This window comes from Zonotrichia albicollis, chromosome 2 (genome assembly GCF_047830755.1).
Source record: "Zonotrichia albicollis isolate bZonAlb1 chromosome 2, bZonAlb1.hap1, whole genome shotgun sequence".
Taxonomy (NCBI): Eukaryota; Metazoa; Chordata; class Aves; order Passeriformes; family Passerellidae; genus Zonotrichia; species Zonotrichia albicollis.
In genome coordinates, this window is record NC_133820.1 from 81,625,185 (window position 1) to 81,648,149 (window position 22,965).

The window sequence follows — 22,965 nt, forward strand, 5'->3', positions numbered from 1 at the left end:
CACAAATTGCAACAAATTTGGTTTCCACTCACCATTTGTTTAAGAGACGTGCTTTTACCCATCTTGCAAGCACTAACATTCATGGCAATGCTTGAATTATTCAAGCCCACTTTGCTTAAAAACAATTTATGAAGCTCCATAAATGTATGGAGTCATTAGCAACAAATTGTAATATAGCTTGTCTGACTTGGAGACCTAACCCCATTAGATGAGATAATTGACAAGAAAATCAAGTATATAAATATGGCCTTAATTTTTTCAGACATATAAACTTACTTTCATGCTTTCTGAATATGTGTATTTTCCCAAAAAACGAATTCTCTTAGCAGTGGAGTTGGTGGGACGATTTTTCTCTTAATAGAAATTCTATACCAAGGGACAGGACTAAACACTAAAATGCATTAATTTTCTGACTAGAAATGAATTTGTAAAAAAAAAAATTTAAAGACCATTCATTGTTAGGTTTTCCCTAGCAATTTCTGCAATTTTTTGCAGCCTGTAAAACCAATTTAAAGACTTATATGTGTGTATGTGTTTGTAACTACAAACTTTTCAAACTATAGAAAAATTGTTTTATAACAGGAAGGAAATAATCAACAGTTTATTTCATGGATGTTTAGATATACAGAGAAATTTGTTACTGGATGAGTGAGCATGATGAACATCTAACAATGAGACCTTTACTCTTTTCTGTAGAAGCCAGTGGAAAGTCAGAAAAGATGTTATCAGGGAAGAGCTTGAAGAAATCAAAAGAGCAGTGCAGAATGTAGAGCTGTATCATTATGTAGGTAGGAAAGCACTAATTAAAGTTAGCATAAAACCATTTTCTTTTACAGTTACAAAGGAAAATTTAATCTGTTTGTCTTTTACATTGCATCCTAAGTAATTCTGCTGCTTTTCCACCATAATAATTTAACTTCATTTTCCACAAGGTTTCCCACTTGGTCTGTGTGCAAACCTACATCTTCAGGGTACAGCTGTGTAGTGCAGATTGTGCACATTGGCTTCCTCTCTCTGCTGACCAAGACCTACAGGAACAGGTTTTTAGGGTGAATCATTGAAACCTTGATATTCATATTGCATATTTCGGGGGTCACCTCAGGCATATTTCAAAACTTTGGTTTGTTTCATCCAAGAAGAATACAGTCCATGTGCTCTAAGATTTTCTTGTAAAGTGAAAAAAAGCATGCTATATGGGAATGACTGGAAAATTTCCTGCAGTGGATTTGCAACCCAGGCTAAAATAATAACATAAACATACCTTTCAGAGGTCAGATGATGGGTGGCCAGTTCCCCACCTTTGTGTTGGATGGCATTGTCTGCGAAGAGGAGTCTTTAACTAATAAGAAAATAAGCCACAAGATTTCTCATGTGGATCACGTTAGGATCTGTTCTAACAGACAGGAAAGGAAAAGGGAAATTCTGGAAATGAAAATCTTTTTTAGGAAAAAAGCAATCAGATATTTGCAAACGTTGTTGTTCCATTGTATCTCAGAAATATCTTAATATAAAATAGTACTGGAAATATTTCTAGTACCAAAAGAAAGATAAAACCTTTTCCTCAATTAATTTTCTGGTGTCCAAATATAGTTTAGTTGCTTCTGCTTAAAGGATTCTTTGATTTGATGACATAACAACATCTTTCAAAACAAGGAAGCATTCAGACATGAATACATGACTGGCAAGGGAGTGAGGATGCACATCACTGGGAGAACATTAACTTGAAGACATGTTTTGAAGCTCTGAACAAAACAAGCACAGTGCTTGCTAAAGAATATTTATGAAATTTTTACAACTAGACATTGGTGTCACCAAATTAAACTCTGAAAGACCAAAAAACTGCCCTATATAAAATTTTTATAAAACTGCCCCATCACATCCTCTAATAGGCCTCATTTCAGAGGGCAGTAGTGAATAGAGAGTTGAGCAGTCAGAATGGAGAAGTAGTAATTGAAAACTTTTTGTTCCCGCTTCTCTAATGACAGGAGCTTCTCACTGATGAGAGCTGAAATAAGAACTGCAGAATTGATCTTCACCTTAAAATCACCCTCATCAGAAAACTAAACAGCCTGTCTTCTCTTTTTTTCAGGAATTTTATTCATAGTCATTGACAGAACTGAAAGCCAGAAGCTTTATTAGACCTCCAGACTAAAAAATTGGCTTATTTTAATTTGTCTCAAAGCCCAGAGCTGTCAGCAAGTACCTTACTGTCTGAAGAGGTAGCCTTAGGACATGTTTTGTCTGGGCAGTTAGGAGGATGTGCACGTATCAGGAAGAATGCACAAATACATAAGGAGGGCACAGTACCTGCCTTATCTTGGATTATATAAATCCTCTTGTTTAAGATGATATGTGAACTAAATGAAATCTAAATCCCTCCAGGAGGCACATTTCCCCTTACAAATTTTCTCTTGAAATAGAAATGTGGGAAGACAATGAAATTGCTAAGTTTTGTTTGGAGAAAAGAAAAAAAACTTATAATTTTAAGAATATTTCTACCGGGTTCTTTAAATTATAATTTAATGTGGGTGGGGGGTTGTGTTCCAGATAATGTTTAGAGATTGCAAGTTCACTACTGTCTAAACTTCTCAAGTTTTTATTCTTCAGTTTTCAAAGCACAGCCATCCCTCAAAGTTTCCATTTTTCCAGTTTTCAAGGTATCTCACATGGAGTTCTCTCCAATTTTCCTTTTCTGACAGTCTTTGTTTAGAAGACAGATTTCTTTCAACTTGGTTTTCAAAGGTCTATAGTCAGGATGGTCTTCATTCTGCTGAAACATAAAGGTTGAAGAACCATCTGACTTCAGTCATATTTGAAGATTTTCTCATTCTTCTAAGGAATAAATCTGGTCAGAATTATTAGCAATGAGCAGACACAAATTTCTGCCAATGTCAGAAATTTTGGTTTTGTGACAGGATGCACATTGACTGGTAGAAACATCTAACATAGGTTACACTCAGCCTGGGAATACAGGGCACCTAAGCAAGGTGCCTCCATTCCTGTGAGTTGAATAGACTGGAAGAGATGTTTATGGAAATTGTCCAAAAAGTATTCCCTTTTGTTTCTTTTTGTCTCATTCCATAGGTAGTTCTGCATTCTGGTACAGTTTGCACTGTCCTCAGACTCCTGTGTCCCTCTCAAAATAGAACAGGCTGTTCTGGATCTTTTATTTGCACAATACTCAGCAAACCAAACCATACTCAGAGTGCTGTTTCTTTTTCCATGACTGAGCACGATGAGAGAACTTATTCAGGAGAAGGTTCAGAGCTGCAGATGACATGTGGGGCCTGAATGAGGTGCACAGCTCACGGACAACACCACTTGTGGCATCTGCTGGGACCTCTGCACGTGGGAGCTGAGATCCTGTGCAAACAGGTGTGCATAGAAGAGACAAACATCTAGAGGAAGCCTGATTCTGTCATTCACTTCCTTAGATATGTCTGAAGATCATCTTTACCTTCTCCCAGTGCTGTCTATGCATTTTCCCTGCTGATTCTGCAATGCAAGAAGATGGATTTGACCTCTAGCAGCAGAGTGCTTTTGTCATAGGGCCACAGAATCTTGAGATGTTCCCCTCTGACACAACTATTTCCTATTGTCGTGCCCTTCTGCTGGGTAGTTCCATTGGTAGCCTACATAGTATAGCTGATTACAAAATCTGTGCATTCAATTTTCCACACATGTGTTTTAATACTAATCCATCACAGAAAATGAGGCATATGAGGCATTTGCAAAAATATTTTGCAATGTATGACAAACAGATTGAACAGACATAACTACAGACAAAGACTGGAAAGAGGATCTAGGATTTTATGTTCTTCATCTTGGAAAAAAATACGTTTCACTTAAAACTAATTAAAAATCTCTACTGCAAGAAGCTGCATATTTCATCACCACTCAAATGCAACTCTAGCCTTTGCCTTTAAACTTATACTGGCAGCTGCTTCCTAGACACCTTTTATGAAAGATTTTGATGTATCCTGCAAATTTTCAAAGGATCTAACATCTGCCACAGTTTCACAGATATAATAATAGAATATTATTATATCTATAATGATATTATAGATATAATAGAATGCAACTATAGAATGCAATAGTCTTTTGTTGGGGTTTTTTAAGGTTTTTTTTTTTTTTGGTGCAGGATGTATTGAGATATACCATTAATATTCTGAAAACACAAGCTGATTCATACTTTCAAAATATTTAGGACACCTAACTCCATTCAAAGTGCTATTCCACTGTAAAACAGGATATCTTTCTTGTGAAGAGCATGTCTTTAGTTAAGTACAGTTCTGAAATAATGTTAGTTCACATTATAACAGGAATTGAGTCATACCTGAGACTGCCAATGTGGAAAAACTCCTACAGTTATGGAGCTGAGACTCAGTAGACAGAGTCTTTCTTAATATCGAATATGATATTGAAACCCTTGATTCTGACAGATTTCAAAACAGAGTCATTCTTCAACAACATTAATTGGTAGGAAATATACCTTGACTACAACTGAAACTCTGTTTCCTTCAATTCTATTCTCACTTCAACTCAATTAGTTGTCTCACTCAGTCTCAAGACAATTTAACAGAAACAAGTACCCTGATTTTGTGTGTGTGTCTGTGCATCTACATCAATATTTATTATAAGAAAAATACTATTGTAAATTTAATTATTGCCATCAATTGTGATGTTTCCCATGCATATATTTCTTTCAATGATGTACAATTTTCTAGCACCTCAACCTCCAGAGAAAAAGATTATCTCACTTTTAAAAATGCTGAGACCACCAGGCTTTATTCAAGACATGTAAATAACCCATCTTGAGGCTGGTTTTTTGTACCACATCAGAAAGTCTAAAGAGATTTCTTCACACCCTAATTTTCCATCCATTGCTTTATGTTCATTTTGCTATAGAGGAAAAACTCAGTTTCTTACTTTCTTGGCTCTCCATCACACCATTGAGGAGAAGAATACCTGATACAGGATGACTACGCAGGATATAAAGACACTGTAGGTAAAATCACAGGTTATTTTTATTCTGTTGACTTGTAGTTCTTGAGGTATCTTCCAATTTTTGAGGAATTTCTTGGATTTCCTCATCCAGCACTTGTTTGTTGTTTTTTGTTGAGGGTTTTTTTTTTTTCCAATCAAAAGGAAATAGCAGAATATGTCAAGATCCTCCTATCAAAATATGCATCCTTGATAAGATTCATATTTTTGTCTCACCAGAACAGCATATAGGGGACATGGAGAAAAGTTCATCTGAATAGAGGGCTTTGACTTTGAGATTTTTCTTAGAAATTCAGATGCAAGACCAGCTTAACCTCCTAGTACAAGTTGCTTCAGGAGAGAAAAAACAATCTGATTAAACAGAAATAGAAAGACAGACCACTCCTGTCAGTCTTTTCCTATTTGAAAATACCCAAATGTTTGTGGGAAGACTGAATATTTCTCATGTCTTTGATCAAAGTCCATACAGTGTATTTAGATATGGAAAAATTATTTCATTCATGTAAATTATTTCATTCATGCAATTATTTCATTCTCTCTAATCTCTCTATTTATCCATATTCCATGGTACCCTGAAAATATTGTATGGAAAAAAATGGTTTAGAAAGCTGAGAACATCAGCAGCTTTTGTTCACACAGCTTGTACGATATATATAAGACTGTATATGAATCCATAAAAAATCATAGTCTGAGAATGGACAGACTAAGAAGAGAGGATTTTCGCTCATAAGAAGGGACCATGCCTGTTTTCCTTTCTAACAAGTCTGGATCTAGAGTTTGGAGGCTGAGGCTAAAGCCTGCAACAAACTTGAAACATTACAAAGGGAAATAAATGAGTCTCTTCCAAATGAATCCCAGATCATGCCAAGTGGAGGAAGATTTATGTATATGTTGTATGAATATTTAATGATATGGCCAAAAACCTACTGCCACTTAGCAAAAATACATTTGTCATTCCTGTGAATTATGACTTTTTGGCCAATGAGACTAAAGTATGTTAATGACCTCAAGTGAATTGTGTTGTTATTCATTAAACATTTTCTGACTTCTGATTTGCTGAGTTACCTCTGAGATCATAGTCCTATCATCAGCCATAAGTTATTCTGTAACAGCCAAGAAATAGGTCTGAAATAATTTTTTGATGTATAAAATTTACTATAGACATGAAGCAGAGCAAAGGTGTATTTTACACATGAATTTCAGAGGAGCTGTTCTCTTGAAGTTTTGCAGAAATCAAAAGACTGCTTCATATAGCTGTGTGGGAACTTAACAGAAAACTTCACAAACACTCTGGCACTAAAGTTTGAAGAAAATTCCAATTTATTTTCTGTTGAAAAAGTAATTTTTTTCTGAACTGACCTTAGCCTTATAACATGTTAAACTGTTGATAAATGTTCTCTTTATAAAGTGTTTGATTTCAATGCCTTCTCAGGTCCATTGAAATCTGTGAATAATGTATAAGCCTCTAAATGAGAAGAAAATACGTGTAAGCCTCTAAATGGGAAAAAAAATACAACAATTCAGTTAAATCCATGCAGTTAGAGTGGACAAGCTGTGTCCTCTAAATTGCAACTTAGAGCTGAAATTACTTTTAGTGATTCAGCTGGTTCCTCAAACGCTAAATTATGCAAAGTCCCCTACCTGTACTGCCTTTGTTTTGTTGGGGTGTGTATTGAAGGCATGTGGTAAAGCAGGGGAAAGGAGTCTGGAATTTCCCATTCTCTGAAAGAGCAATGCAGACACACCAACCTCAGCATCACTAAGCCCCACTGGGCAGAGACTGGTGATACCTGGTGGTTTCTTGTGTTCTGTGTGTTGCTGAGTCCATCGGGGCTCTGGCCCAGCTTCCTGCACTCAGTGGAGATCCCCTCATCTTGTTCAGGATGCTGCATCCTTTTCCACATCCTACATGACAGGCAGCATCAGAGAATTTGTCCCAGGGAAAACCAAGTAGATACTAGAGTACTGCTGGAATTCCCCAGGCTTGGATCTTCTTTCTCCTGAGCAGCACTTTTCCATAATGTATTTCTATAATACAAATACAGACCTTCGTCCAAAGAAGTATTAACTTGTGATGTAGGTGACGCCTTAATATGCCATGTGACTTTGTGGTCTGTCCTTCAGAAAGGACTTTTTTCTTCTGTTAACTTTCCAGCTCATTGCCAGTAAGCACCAGACAATGTCTCAAACACCCGGAACATTAACAAATTCTAATTGGCTATGTAATAGGAGCAGACAGCATGTACAATGTTAAACCACTTCTGAACCACCTATTTTCTGTATGCAAATCAGACAGAAACAAATGTTTGGCCCCAGCTGGGTGAAATGTCCCATTTAGAATTCTTTTCCTCTTCTTTGTTCTTTGATGTTCTGCAAATGAGCTTTAGAACTCTGCTCTTCACACAATTCAATTTTACAGGCCCATTATCTGAGATATAATGTGGAGGTTAAATATATCAGGGCAGCCATTATGTGAAAATAATTAACAGTAATGAATAATGCACTAATTCCACTGATGAGAGATGGTTATATGTGTAATGAAGTGTTGGGGCAGCCCTGACAAATGAAATTAAAATATTTAAACACTGTTTTATGATATTACTTTGCTCATATAATTTCCTTTACCTACAATGAGCCACTTCGATTATCGTCATTATCTTGACAGCTCTGAAGGATGAAATAGTGCAGGTTAATGTGACAGCGATTAGTCAGAGAGAAAATCCATCACATAAAGCAGAGCAGAGTGAGGGAGAAAGGTCTCTATACTTCCCCGTTTCAAACATGAGAAGAATGATACTATCAACATCACTTCAATATTAAATGGATAGAATTATCTTGTCATTCATTTACAGCCTCTGAAGAACTACCTATTTGTACCTGCAAAGGAAAGGTCAGCCTTTCTTAATCATCCATAAAAATATGTTGATGGATTCCCTATATCAATAATAGTGACAGAACCAGATGCAGGAAACAAGCACTCTAGATTCTGTATTAAAAGAAAGGAAAAGCACTCTAGGTTCTGTATTAAAATATTTTCATGGTTTTGTATTTTTAAGTTTTGCTTCACATGCTGGTTTGATATTCAAGAAAGGCATAATATGACATAAAGTGAGACCACTGGCATATATTTTGTGGAAGTTGCTTTGGATGATGTTTAAATAGCAAAAAACCCTGCCTATTGTACAGGTAGTCCTCATAGTTTTGCTTTTTTTTTTTTTTTTTTCTTTTAATGAATACCTGCAAAACCTAAAAATATTCCTATCTAGATGCCAAAAGTTAAGGGTCAAGTCAGATTCAGTGTTAGAGTCACCTTATTTACAAAAGTACTGAGCACACAATTCTTCCAGATGCATTGGTAGAGCAGCAGACAAGTCAGTCAGAAGTAAGTTTACTTTTATGCATCATCCAGACAGGTGAGCAGTAAGAGACTCACATCAAGGATTTCAGAAGAAAAATGAGCAGAAAAATGTCCAATCTAACCTGGAAGTGCAAAGCAGAATGGGGAGGTCAGGAACTTCATCAGTCACTTATAGATCAGAGGCATATATGTCCAGAGCACCACAACACCTAAAAATGCATCTGTTTCTCCTTTCCCAAATCAGCAAGAGGTTTGTGACTCCAGTGGTTTACACACTCAGTTGGGATACTGTTTCACAGTCCTTGTTCAAATTGAAAATATCAGAGATTTGAATCCCTTATTCTCAAATGAAACCTGAGATTTAATTTTTCATATGATCCTTTTCAGAAGTGCAGGGAAACAGCCAGCTCTCACTAGTGCTGGCATTTCCCTCAGGTCCAGCCTGCTCAGATTCAATTTCTATCTGTAAAACACATGGGCATCAGTTTTCTGTTTGAGGGGAATTATGCTGGCTCTGGAGCCAGGTGAACAAAAATCATGTAGTGGGTACCAAGAGGACTCCCTCTTTTGATATGCCATATAAAGGTCTGAGGCATCTGGTCAAGAAAACATTTAAACTCTAAATGGCATCTTTGATTATTGCAAAAAATTAGTAGCTAGAGCACTCAGGATCCTATCTGAATAACTGGCACTGTGAATGTTGACAGGATATTTTTATTTAGTTGTCTAAATACAGATTATACGAGACTGACTTTTGCAATCTGCCTTGAGAAATGTAAAATCAACTTGCGAGTGAACAAAAATGTGCAAATTTAGAAAAGAGCTGCCTTTCTTGATCATGCAAATTGCTATAATTGCAGCCATTCTTACAATAATATTATTATTGCTTTTATTAATAATAGTGTTATATCCTGGTAGTGTACACACAAAGAATTGAAATGTGCCTCTTCACTTTTTGTGTCCAGCATTTTGAACACTGCACATGTACATATTAGCAGACAACCCATGTGCTAAAGAGCTTGGAATTTAAATAAACCAGGCAGATAAAAGCTACGTGTGTACCAGTTTTACTAAGTGACATGAGCAATATGGTGGCAGCAAATGTCAGGTGTCTGTCCCACAGTGCAGGGATGGGAGTGGGAGGGAGGTGCTAGGCTGGGGTGCAGGATGTGCCAATACTGCTCAGCACCATTGTCCATCCTGCAGGGCTGCAATCTTGTCTTGAACGCAGAACTCTTTATTGGGACAGCACAGAGAGCCTCTGCCTCAGAAGCAATTCTTGACAATGTCCTTAGTCCAGCATAGTGCAGCCACTCTTTCAGTACACAAAAAGGCATGAAAAGCGAAGTGCACACAACATAACAAATCCTTTTCTTTCACTCTAAATACAATGGAAACTGATGTCACATTCAGCTAAAGATGTTACTGAAAACTGCACCGAGAGGCAGGGGTGATAATCTGTAATTTACTGTTCTCCAGGATGGATTGCAGCACCTTTATGCACAGCAATTGAAGCACTGCAGAGAGCAGATCTAAAAGGTGAGCAAGTCACAAATCCTAATCCCATCTGCAGCTGGTCACAGCAGAGTAAGCAAGAGGTTTGAAAACTGGAGAAGACAGCCAGTAAAGGGAGAAATACATCAATAAATTAGAAGGCTCATTTTCACTATCTTTCTTTGCAGTGAGTATCAGTCCCATTGAACTGGATGAATTCACACATACCAGTTGGAGTGAGCAGGGAGGGCACAATCCCTCTGAGTCACTGCTGCACCCAGGTCTGCTTCTGTGGTTTAGGCTTGTGCTTTTGGGGGCCCACGCAAGGCCAGAACAAAATCTCTTGTGTGCAAACTGGGGTCCATACAAGAGATGCATAAGGGACCTTTTGAGCTAATACGCTTGTAAAAAACTCATTCAAATTTTAGTGGTTCTTTAATTTTGCTACTTTTAAAATACAATTTACTTCATTTATCGGACAATGAAGTTCCTCTGTAATAAATCTAACATTAAAAAATCATTTCCAGCAAATTACTCCAATAAAATCAATGGCAGTCAGGCTCAGCTGTAAAAACAAATAAATTACCTACTATTGATAGGGTAGGCAGAGTTAATTGTCATTTAGAAAGGCTAAAAGGGATAAAGAAATCTAATAGAAGGAACACATTTATACAGCAAAAATGAGAAAACTGTGAAAGTTTTACCCTGACAGCTCCCATCCATAGGATTGACTTGGTCCCTGAGCAGCACAGGCAGTTGTTTTAAGTCTCAGTAGAACAATGGTGTGTGCTTTGGATCTGTCAATATTTACCTGCTTCAGTCTTGCCTCGTGATCTTTTTACCTTTTATATATTGAAACCCCCAAACAGGATTTCTGGTAATAGGAAATGAAGAATTGATAGAATTGAACAATCCCATCTTTAGATTTTTTTCAGCCAGGTTAAAAGCACTCTGACCCAATTCAGGCTTTTCAGTAGTTCCAACTATTAAAGAAATATAAAGCTAGGGGGATTTGTCATTCTCTGATAACACAGTGATGATCTTATAGTTAAGATCCTCTTTCTAAAACAAATTTATATTTATTTATTTTTAAAGCTGTCCAGGTTTTTCTGTGAGGACTCAAAAAGTGACATTGACCTAATGTATTTCCATTATTGCAGCGTACTCTTTCTGTTTTCAGCACTTCTCTTTGCAAAGTATTTTTTTATAATTGTTATCTGTGTTTATGCCTCCTAGTGGGGGCAAACAAAGGAAAACCAAAATGTTGGAATGTCCATATGTTCAATGATTAATTGTCCCTGAACTCTTATGGGTGGAAAGTTAATTTAATCTTCTGGAATTTGTAAATCTTACTCTGGACTGCAGAGTAGTGTTATAGCCAGTGACATAACAGGATATAAGGGCTTATTCACCAGAGAAGGCTTTTTACTCCTTTATGATGAATGCAAAATTCTCTGGGAACGAGCAGTTTCCAAGATTTTGTAGAACTAATTCCTTTCTCCTTTGGTGTGGATGGTTCTTCAGTGACCTCAGGAAAGCAGATGACCTTAGAGTCATCAATTGTGTGTATCAACACTTCTAACAGGACAGGAATCTCAACCATGTTACTCTATAAACAAACACGCAAACAAGTGCAAAATAAACTCAGTTTTGAGTAATTCCCAGCTACAATAGGAAATCAAAAACCAGCAAATGTCAGATACAAGCAAATACAACAAAAAGTTCAGGATTGTTTGATTGAAGCTGTTTGGTCCAGAGATGAGTGCAGTAAGTGCTGCTGCAATGTTTGCAGTAACAGATTGAAACCTGCATCTACTGGCAGAAAACTGGGCTGGACACATCTTTGTAATAATTTACCCTGGAAACACTGCAAGTCGTGGCCACATGAAGAACAGGCAGTCCAGAAGCTGTGGCAAAAGGAATCTCTGGATCCAGGAAACAGAGACATATCCTTAGGAAGGAGGCACACCTGTCTCTGCATCATCAAAACAACCTGTTAAGCCACTTGCTAATGAAACACACATGGCCATGGATGTGTGGATGGAAACCTAAGGTCCTTAGGATATACCACTCTTTCTCTCCTTTGAAGTGGATGGCCCAAGTCTGGAAGTGTTCAAGGCTGTGAATTCAATGACAATGCAAATTTCTTTGTCTCGGGGAATTCTGTTAATGTCTTCTCACTCTTTTCAGCAGCGAATTTTAAAACTTTGAGCCAGTAATAAACAGATACCTGCTGCTTTTTTGCATTCCCTGTAAAAAAAAATCAGATTATGATTCCTTTATTTCCTTTTAGGCCCCAAATTAATTAAAATTTAAGATCTTCTAATATAATACATGTTAGCCTAACACATGTTTGCTGTGATGGTAGTCCAACACTAACACAAGTTCCCAAGAGATATTGAAGTCTCTGTCTGAGGAGAAACATGATCCTGGGCAAGATGGTCTTGTGAATCTGCTTGAGCAGTGGGTTTTTACCTGGATTTTCTCACAGGTGAATTCCCTTCCTACCTAAATGACTGAGTGATTCTGTAATTCTGCTTCTCAATAGTGTTTTCAAGGTACCTGGCCAGTATAGTCAGAAAAATTGAATTGAAGTTTCTTCCTAAGAATTCTGCATCACCTGCCACAAAGGAAAATGAAACCCATGTTGCTTGGGGGTCGGGCTCAGTTTAGGTTGCCTATACAAGAATTGGAGACAGTCAGGATTGAATTCCTGTTATCTAAATTTGCAAGTGACTTTTAGTGGCACCTCAGAGCTAGTAGTATAAAAAAGTACCCCCAGACCTCTGTACATCAGATATTTTTTGGTGCTGGCATTAGGATAAAGATAATGACACTGAATTATTTCCCTATGTGGGAAGCCTACAGTCACTGTGTCATATTTATGTGTCTGTGGGTTAGGTATCTACTTCTGCTCAGATGAATCTCTTTATGAGCACACTTGACTTCATAGTGCTTCCATAACCCGAGACAAAATGGAGAACAGCCCTAATGACTCCTCCTTGAAATTGCTGTTCTCAGCATAAGGAAACCATTGAGTGGACTGTCAGCCCATGGAAAGCTCTTCTTTTTGGGTCAGTGACTGGAAAGAGACAGGTGGAGAATGGCTCTGCTGAAAAGAGTGGTAGGAAAAGACAAAAAGGTGGGAATCAGACATCCCACAGAACTCTCTCAATGCCCTGCCCATTCTCCTGCTATGTGTTAATCTAAACTTTTGTCCTTCAGCTGGCCTCTGACACTTGAATCTAAGTTCAAGTATGTAAAAACATGCAATTAATATGCTAGTTTTCATATAGTGAGAAAGGAGAGGTAGAAATAATGGAGGAATCCACCCACAAAGGAACAGAGAGCCATATGTACCTCAGTTTTGGATCAGCGAACAAGCATGAATGTACAATGCAGACAAAGAGCTGAGGGATGGATCTTATGCTCCTCCAGCAGGACTTATGAGACAATTCACAGATTGCTTTGGCAAGGGGGCACAATGCGGAGCTGAGGTCACTCGGGAGCTGTCACCATATGAGGGACAGATAAGGCATTATGGTCAGTGTCACCTGGACAGAAGATTATTGCAGTAGAAAGCTATGCAGTGTACAGAAAGCAAACCAATGGAAAATACACTCATTCATTCCACTATTGATGGAACACTTTGGGTTTTTTCTATGTAGAAATCTTTGGAGTTGACATTCTTTGATTTTATCAGAAGTATGTTCTATTAGAGCAGTTTTCCCGCTGTGAAATGGTTCTAAACCACTTTAAAACCACTCCCAGAGGTTCAAAACAAAAGCAGCGCAATAAAATCTGCTGTGCAAGGAGAAATAGTGTGTGCATTGATTTGTGTACTCACTGCCAATACCTGTGTGTGATCAGTAGCAGCAGGACACCTCCCCAGCAATGTGCAAATGCCTTCTGATCACTGAACATGAGCAACCAGCGCCACTTTGGTCCTTGACTCATGGCACAGCCCCTGTGGCCAGCTGGCCTCATGGTGGGGCCTGCCCTCTCAGCAGTGCTCTGCTTACAGAGAAATGAGCCACAGGGACTACTGCACAAAACCCAAAACACAGGAGACACCCACTCCTCCCTTGGAAGAGCGTGAAGTTTTCTCTGTCCCAGCAAAGATTTTCTCTGCAGCTGCCCTCTCCTCTATTTCCAGATGTGAATGATTGCGGTGAGAGGAAGTGTCTGTCTTTCCTTTTTTCACAGTAAAGAAAACACTTAAAAATATTGAATAAAATGAAGGTCTTTTTGTCCTGTACAAAGAGAAAGGAGGATACTGTTTCCATCTGGCTCTACATGTCTGTTATATAAGTATCTACAAAGAAGTGTCTGAATAAGCTTGTCTGGGGCATTGCTCACCTGACCTAAGAAAGAAGTCTTTTTAAGAAAAATTAAGTTCACTCTGAAAGTGCCTTTTTTTCTCTCTCTCTTTATTTTCACTGGATCTAGAAAGGACTGTTAGGATGTACACATCTGTAGTCAGGTAGAGGAATCCAAACTTCTTTTACCAAATTTTACTTGTTGTCTGTCTGCCTAACTGTACAACTGCTGCTCACCTTCTCCCTCTATTAGCAGATTTTAAAAACTAAACTCCATTTGGAGTAGAAGTAGTCATTATTCACCACCATCATTTCAGAGTCATTTTAGTATTTTGAGCTATTCTTTGCTGAGCTGGTTCTTACTTACAATTTCCCATGCAGTTAGGTTAATGAGTATAGAAAAGAAATTAAACATCAAACATTATTTTTCTTAAGACTAGTACTTAAAAATAAGAGACAAAATAAGAGAAATATAAAAGGGAAAACAGCAAGAATGAAACAGATCTGCTAATCTGACAATCATATTAAAGGTGAAATATATTGTGTGCCTAGTTTTACTCATAATATTGTACAGTTTAAAGGTTCATTTTTTTCTGACTAAGTTTTCAGACAACTGAATGATGAATTTTACAGATAAGTAGAATCTGATTCTTCATATATCATGCTTGTGTCAAAAGCCAGAACCACAGGAGTAAGATCTATTGTGAAACAGAATTTCTGAGATAAAAGAATTTTCAAAATCTATAACTAAATCTGTAGGCAAAGTCAATTCCTGAAGTCACACACAGTAGTTTGAATTAATAATTCTTACTTACATTCAGTAAAATAACATTGTAGTTTCTGTTCTACTGCTAAAGAAATATCTTGATAGAAGAGATCAAATTCTTGCATTTATTTCACCATGAAAAACATGAACTTTAAGGGCACTTGAAGCTGGATGCCTCTTCTAAACCAGTGCAGAAATCAACAGAAAGAAAAATCTTTGGTAGGTATGATTAGAATGGCATAGGTTCTTTCTGATATCATGCATTTCTCTCTTACTCCTTTACTTTTGGTAGGAAAATAACATTTTTACTGCTTTGGGACAAAGCATTTTATATTTTTTACAAAATAGGGTAATGTTAAAATACCAGTGTAGTGTACATAGTTATATGACAAATGTGGATCATTTTAACACCACTTCTGATTATGATTAATTTGCACCACAGTTTCACATTTCCAAGACTGTGTCTTGCTTTTTTACTGTGTGACTCCCTGCAGCAAAGAACAGTTTGCCACTAACAAATCAAACTGGTAACTCTGGAATAGGTTTTGTCTTTGGGTTGCCTGTAATTCTACAATATTTTATCCACATAGAGACTGTATGCTGTCTTTCCACTTATGGAAATAAATGTCTTACCAGAGATCTACCAGTCAGGCCAGTACTGCTAGTCTTAAAATGTTATTGTCTTTCCCATGACAATAGTCCTTCTTAAAGCCCTTGTTTCAGAAGTCATTAGATGGTAACCTTGATTTTCCTCTTCTAAAATACAGGTTCTCCTAATTGTACCTTTGTGTAAAAACGTTCGACTAAGAGCCTCAGAGGTTCAAAACCAAGTAGGCAAACAAAAAGAAAGTATATTTGTCATTTTCTCCTGCTTTGTGCTAAGTGGCTATTTCAGCAAACTTTGTGCTTTTAATAGAAAGGCTTTAGTCAAGATTTTTAAAACTTGTTTCTTATACTAGTATATGGTTTTAGTTTTTTTTCTGGTATATACTATGTTGTAAAATAAGTCTTTAAATGATCAAAGAAAATAGTTATGGAAATCAGAGACATATTAGGATATCAAAAATGTAAAGGGTACTTTCTTATATGCACTTATGAGAAAGAAATTTTTTACAATGCAGGTAGCAAAACATTGGATCCGATTATCCAGAGGAGTGGTGGGTGCTTCATTGCTGGAAACGTTCACGGCCAGGTTGGATGTGGCTCTGAGAAAACTTATCCAGCTGAATGTCCCTGCTCATTGCAGGGGCTGGGAAAAGATGGTCTTTAAAGGACCCAGCCCATACCATTCTATGTTTCTAAAACTGTGCGGCAAAGACACACTTTAGAATACAAATAATTTTTCTGTTCTTGACTTTTAAAATTGCTTTTGCTGCTAACATTTACTTCTGTTTTCCTAATAATTTTAAAATTTGAGCTAAATTGAGATAAAATTGGAATTCTCTGTCCTATAGTTTTCATGAGTTCTCTGGAGGTTGGTTTCATGACGGAGCTGTGATTTTCTCTCTGGAGACATCTCACAAATTTCCCTGTACTTTTTCTCCTTTATCAACGTTCTATGTACACCTGTAATGTCTAGGAAACTTACTGGTGTGCAGTGATTCCAGTAAGATGTGATGAAATTATATACCATAAATTCCAATAGACTTGTGCAGAATAGAGTGATCCTTCACAGACAAAAAAAAGAGAAAATTTAATATAAAATATATAAATTCTTCCCTTTATTCCCTTAATCACTGCTTCCCCTCTGAATGGAAAATTTACATAAGACTTTCATATCTGCAATTGTTATCACAATTGGCGTATATGTTTAATTATATTTTACCTCTTTCTTAGGGAAGATATCCTCTCAAACTCCAACTAGCCACATTTCCATTAGGACTATGAGATAACTTGGAAGATAAGAATTAAAAATTTAAATTTTCCTTAAAGGTAATTATTAAGCTTGTTGCTGCCAAAAGCTTCATTAGACACAAACAGCCAGAGTTATGCAGAATTCAATGGCAGGCAGGGTAAGATGAAGCTGAGAGTGTCACTGATCCTTTACCAACAGGTATGCACAGTGCCACCACAGCTGTCAGTACATCCACACACCAAACCTTAGAGGAGATCCATGGACATTCACCAGGAAATGGAAGATAAATTCAGTGAGCAGGGCACTGGGACATCTACAGCTTCACAGGAGTTGGAATAAAACAATAATCTGACACTTATTTAGTGAAAATTGATATAATAGACTGCAATCTGTGCAACAAACGGAGTTTTATAAATGGGTAGGGTACATTTTATTGCATTTTACTGATATGTAGGGTTCCCTCTGCAGCAAAAAATTTAAGCCAATTTCATATGTAAATGTGACTTTGTCTTGGAAAACTCTTAAATCTCTTTTTGGTAACTTGAACATCATGAAGTCACGAGCAGTACAAACCTTATCCTAGGATTACCTTGATTAAGGCACAAAACATTAAAAGCAAATTACTGTGAAAGTATCAAACAATTTGCCCTTAATGTTTCAGTCATATCTGTAAAAAATATGACTTAAATCTAGTTTTATTAATAATACATATTTTAATTAAACGGCTAGAGGTGCATCTAGCAGGAAAAATTGAATCTTCACTGGATTTCACATACTTGTATGATTCATGGGCAGTAAATATGCAAAGCTTTATGCCCATAAGGCAATCACACTGCAAAGCTGATATGCATGTTTTTGTCTGAAAGAATGAAGTCTAGTAAGCCTTAGAAATAAAAATAATAGCAATAAAAATAATAACAATAAATGCGCTAAAATTAATCCATTTTTGTAGATTTAATGCATTTCTAGATACAATCCTCATTTTTTACCAGCTGCATGATGTTGGAAACATATTTATTGTTATTTTCATTAATCTCATTACACAAATTTTGCCTGCATGGGTATGTATATATGCACACACGCACCATCACAGCTTCAGCAATACAACCATAGGATAAAAATTATCATGCTACAGTAGCATAGCATGAAAGGCTTTCATTGCAAACTGGGGATTGAGCAGTTCTGCAGTCTGCTGATCTACTAACAAAGCCTCTCCTCATTTACATCAAGATTGTTTTTAAAGGTCTGACTGAATGCCTAGTTTGCTTTGTCGTTTGTTCACTTCATCAAACATTCAGCTCGGTTACATTTAATGACAGCTGTGCCATGAAAACCACCAACACCTCTCACCTGGTGGTGTCAAAACACAAAAGCAAACATGAAGTAATTACAGTCTACAATGCTTCTCTGAGGTAACTCTATGGTGCCAAATTGCCACCTCTTACTGAGCAGAGTACAACTATTGCTCATAACACCCTGCAATAGCATGGAGCAGTAAATGCATGCATGTTAAGGGAATTGAACTTTTCTGAAAGTACTAGCAGGGTGAAGTTGAATTTAAAAATTTGCTTTTCAAATTTCAAGCACTTGTCTAAAGGCAGAACTATCATTGTCATCAGATTTTCCACCTGATGACAATGATAGTTTCCATCTGATGACAATGACAACTTCACTGCGGTGATCAAATGTTAATGAATGCCATCTCACAATATCCTTATAAGAATATCAAGACCCGCAGTCAGGCTCCCAATTCAGAGACAGAAGACTGATGAACCAAAAATTTAGGTCCAAATTTCTTCTGATTTGGAATGACCACTCTGAGATTCAGTAACTTGGAGTTTCCAGTGAGACTGCAACCGGTTGCATAGTGGCTGAGATAGCACACCCATTAAAAAAATTAAGTTATTTGTAACTCCATCTGAAATCTCTTGTTTAGCTACCACTTACAAAAAACTTGATCATCAGAGGGATGGGTGAGGTTTTTTGATTCTGAGCAGAGATTCCTCCTAGAAATCTTGAGATTTTCCTGGACAGTATTTTGTTTACTATCAGTTTCCTTGAATCCTGCTCTCCACCTGAAAAACAGTGATGCTAGGGGCTAACTCAAACATCTGGGCACATTTTGGCCTTTACACATGTTGATATTTGTACCATTAAATTGGGCCACACTGCTCAACATACAAGGAGTTTAAGGCAGAATATGAAGAAGGTTGTTGTAGAAAAAAAAGGGAGGACTAAAGTAGTCAAGAACTACTGAAGAGAAGGATGCATCAGACCTGAAAAATTTATGCCTAATTCTAAGGTGAAAAGAGAGATCTATTTCTATCTCTTATTCATAATCTTGAGCTCTCAATTTGGCTGAGGCATGAAATCAGTCATTTTTGGAAGTAAACTGAGGTGAAATGCTGCTATCCTATTCAGTATTTCAGGGATAGTCAAGTCCATATTCTTCCTCTGATCAGAAACAGTGATTTTAGTCCTTTTAAGGGAGCATACTGTGCACTTTTCTGACATATTTTCAGATATTTTCTCCCAATTTCACCTTTTCAAATTATCCTGCCTCATGTTATTTGTGTAAATAGATAGATAGATAGTTAGATAGATAGATACATAGACAGATAGATTCACTGGACTAGGGAGTAAATCACAGATCCTGATGTTGAATATTTGAACCAGCAATTAAATATACAAAAATAAAAGCGTGAACCTCCTGCATGAAGGCTGCATTTTAAACCACTATCTGGAAAATAATGGGTGAACTGGACATGGAGGCAGAACCAACTGAAAAGTGCAGCATCCTTGGCACTTTGGGCCCCTTTATCTTCCTTTTACTGTCACGTGTGAATCTCAGGGCTTGCTCTTAAAGCACATTGGAGCCCTGGAGCCCATGAATCCTCTAAAATATGTTAATCTTAATTTGAAGAAGGGAGAATGTTGCTAAATTCTACATTAGAGAAACTCTGTCATAACCTATACCATTTCCTTCTTAGCCTGGACCAGTCCAAAGACCTCAGTGATTCCATCCATGAGAGCTGAATTTCTGTTCTTGCCTGGGACAAGGCAATGCTGTCTCCCTGCTCAAGTTAACCATTCTGTTTGTCACAAAGATTTTAAGATAAATAGAAAGGAATTTGATTCTGGGTCTGTCAACTCATCTCTTGCAAATCACTGGAAGAATTTGCGTCTTGCGACACCAAGGTGACAGATGCCAGATGTCAGCACATACAGAAGGTTGAGTCCTGGGGGCACATTGAGCCTGACATGAACACAACCACCCCCAACCCATCAAAGACCTTCTGGAACTTCTTCTGGTACTTCTTCTGCCTTGATTTCACCATCCAGATGGGTCCAGCTGTGGTGAGATACTCACAATATGTTGAGTAATGTATTAAGTATCAAATATGAAGTAAATAATCAAATTGCTTTCCAGTTAAATTTCAGCAGCTGTAACCTCCATAACAATACATCTGAAATTAAACGGCTTAACCGTGGGGAATGAGCTGCTAGGATGGTGAAGACGAGAAAGCTTGTGTACCCACCATGGGCATAAATTCAACTGTTTCAGTCTCATCCTACAATTTGACCAACAGACAGCAGCACAGAGCACTTACTTATAAGATTTCTCTGGCAGTTTAGCTCTGGCTATATTCATCCTGTTCTTACTGATTCTCAGGAGTCAAATAAAACAAACTTACAGGCTATGACACAACATTTTCTTTGGGAGGAAGAAATGTGAATGTACCTGAACTGCGTTTAGCTATTTATCAATTAACACAAAATGAAATACAGCTTTCAGCCCTTATTATTTTAATCACTAATGCCACCAATGTGGCAGTATTACAGTTTTATTTCCATCATAAGGAAATGAATGCTGCATGTCATCTTGCGATTAATATGATGCTACAAGACAAATGAATGAGTTTTGCAGGACTAGTATTTTAGTGTGTCAAAGATTGTTCTTAAGTAGTTGATTCATCCTGATTTTATATTGGTTTGATTCACAATAGCTCAGTAGTAAGCACTCCAAAATATGAAGTTCATTATATATATATATATATATATGTTTATACTCTCAGGAAAGTGACAAAATAAACCAATGCCTAGACATAACATTATGAGACAGTACAGATTTCAAGTAATAACAGAAATTATTTATAAATTGTAGTAGTGATAAAAGAACACAGAAGTCATTGTTTTTTAAATTGTTTTGTTATAAAGTTTCATGGACATAGTAAGTATGTCTTCCCAACTGAAAAAGAAAACTATTGTGAAAATCAAGTTCATGAAGAAGGAGTGGAGGAATTTAAATATGTAGGGTGTGGATTTCAAAAGCACTGAGCTTTGCTCTGAGCCCTCTTTCAAATGAAGTCTACTGTGAAACTGGTACTGACTTCCACAGGAGCAGAGCCACGGCCTCATCCATGCAGCCAGCAATTCCACCTGTGAATCCTGAAATGCATTTAGGTCTTGGTGAGACACATTCAGTAGATCTGACATGAGCGGAACATAATGGAGAAACACTTAGTGATTCTTGCAAACAAGAACCAGAAGAAAGAAAACAGAAGTAGCATCTGTGGTTAGGAAGTGATTCCCGATGAACAGCACTGCACAGCATCTGAAAAAATCTACTGCTCCGTGACTGAATTGCTGATTTTGGACACAATGAACATAATTAGTCTTCTCCAATATCTTCTAGGAATGACCAGCCCTTTTCCAGTCATGCACAGTGGATGGCAGAAGATGAAAGAGGAACACAAGAATGTCTGAGTTCCTTGTCCGAATTGCCTTCAAAGAGATCTATTGCTCTACATGGATTGCAGAATGGAGGAGAGGTTTGGCTTCTTTCTACCCCTACAGCCCTACAGCATGACCCCAGTTGTGCAGTCCTAGATACCTCATGTGATATTACACCCCACACAGTCCCAGTGCATGCAGTTTCACACTCCTCCTGGAAACTGGAACTCAACACTCTCTCACCTGCAAAAAACCCAAAGCCCACAAGATTTATTGAAGTGAGACACCACAGAAGCCCGAAGGAGATCCAGGAAAAACACTATGTGATGTGGATGTTCAGATTAGTTCCAGAGGTAGCTGGGTTTCAGCACTGTAACACAAATCAGTCTCTGTTACCCATGCTTTGGGCAAGGGTACAGTAATATAAATCTACCTACCCTGTCTGCTACACTTTCTGCATAAAAAGAATAACAGACTTGCTTTCATATATATCTACAAAGCTCTACTTTATTTTTCAATCTCTTTCACAAATATGATGTTAACTCCCCAAGTCAAGCTTTAGGTTATCCAGGGTGCAATTTATTTTACTATTAATAAGACACAAGTTTTAGAATGAGCTCCAACATAGTGAGTCAATGTGTTTGTAGATCCACAGATATGACTGAAGGCAGGGCTGAAAGAATTTTGCTCAATCCCTCCTTACAGTCATTAGTCCAGACAGCTTTTAAAAATGTCAGAGATGAAGATTTCATTAATTCCCCAAACAATATATGCCAGTTAACAATTACTCTGGTTCTTTCATACTTTCTAGTGATCTTATCACCATCCAAACCAACTAGATGTATGAAGCTGTTGTGTGACCTTGAATGTACCACTTAAAATCCTGCTGGTTAATAGGACATAGTGGGACACAAGCACTGTGCACTCAGGAACTTCTCTGCTTGCACAAATCATCCTGAAGCAGTTTTACTTGCCAAACATCTATTTTTAAAGACCACTTCAGCTGACATCTCAGCAACTCAGTTTAGGAATAAAAGAATTTGTTTTCTCAAGAGCTGTTCAAGATTATGCAGTGCTTGCACAAAGCCAGAGTATTTAGTTCCATTACTAAAGGAAAGAGGTAGACCAAGTCTTAGCTGCTCTCCAAAAATGACAATTCGTGTCTCTTTGACAGAAATTATTTAAGGACATTGGGGTGATTAGAAACACAAGTACTTCATCTGATTGCCTAAAGTTTGGTAAAGTGAATCCTGCACAGTACTCTTTACTAGAGGTATATGTAGCAGGATATATGATTTTGTTCCCTTTTTTGTTCTCTCATTGGTGTTCTGGTGGCTGGACTTGTTCAAAGCATCTGATGCTGTCCTGCATAACATTCTTTTCTCTACAAAAGAGAGACATGGATTTGGTGGAGGAAACACTCAGTGGATAAGGT